The following is a 448-nucleotide window of genomic DNA, read 5'->3' as shown; positions in this document are numbered from 1 at the left end:
CCCCCCGCAGCTGCCGCACAGGAAAGGCCACGCTCCGCTGCATGTCTGTTTGGGGATCACTCAAATGAAGGATCTGTGGATGCACATCCCCAAAAGCCACCTACCAGAGCGGGGGCAGGTCCCCCCGATGCCTCTGAACCACAGCGAGGTTCAGGCCTGGCTCACCCCGTGGTGCTGAGGCCCGTGTTTGCTCTGCTCAGGAGCTTGGTGTGACAAACCTATAGCAAAGACATGGGCGCTGGTGCCACGTCTTTCAGCCTTTGTCCCAAGCGAGGTCGATAGAAATCTCTGCCTAATTCATCTCCAGGGGCGATGGCTGCAGCTTGAGCTCTTCCCCATGGGGTGAGCAGAGTCCAGCACCTCTGCAAAGCAGGGCAGGACCCAAACATGAAGATGTGGACCAAACTCGGGTAGGGGGGGGTTGAAGAATTTGGTGGGGACCAAACAC

The sequence above is a fragment of the Buceros rhinoceros genome, unplaced genomic scaffold, assembly GCF_000710305.1.
Source record: "Buceros rhinoceros silvestris isolate BGI_N320 unplaced genomic scaffold, ASM71030v1 scaffold23821, whole genome shotgun sequence".
Classification (NCBI taxonomy): Eukaryota; Metazoa; Chordata; class Aves; order Bucerotiformes; family Bucerotidae; genus Buceros; species Buceros rhinoceros.
Note: the sequence above shows the minus strand (reverse complement) of the source record.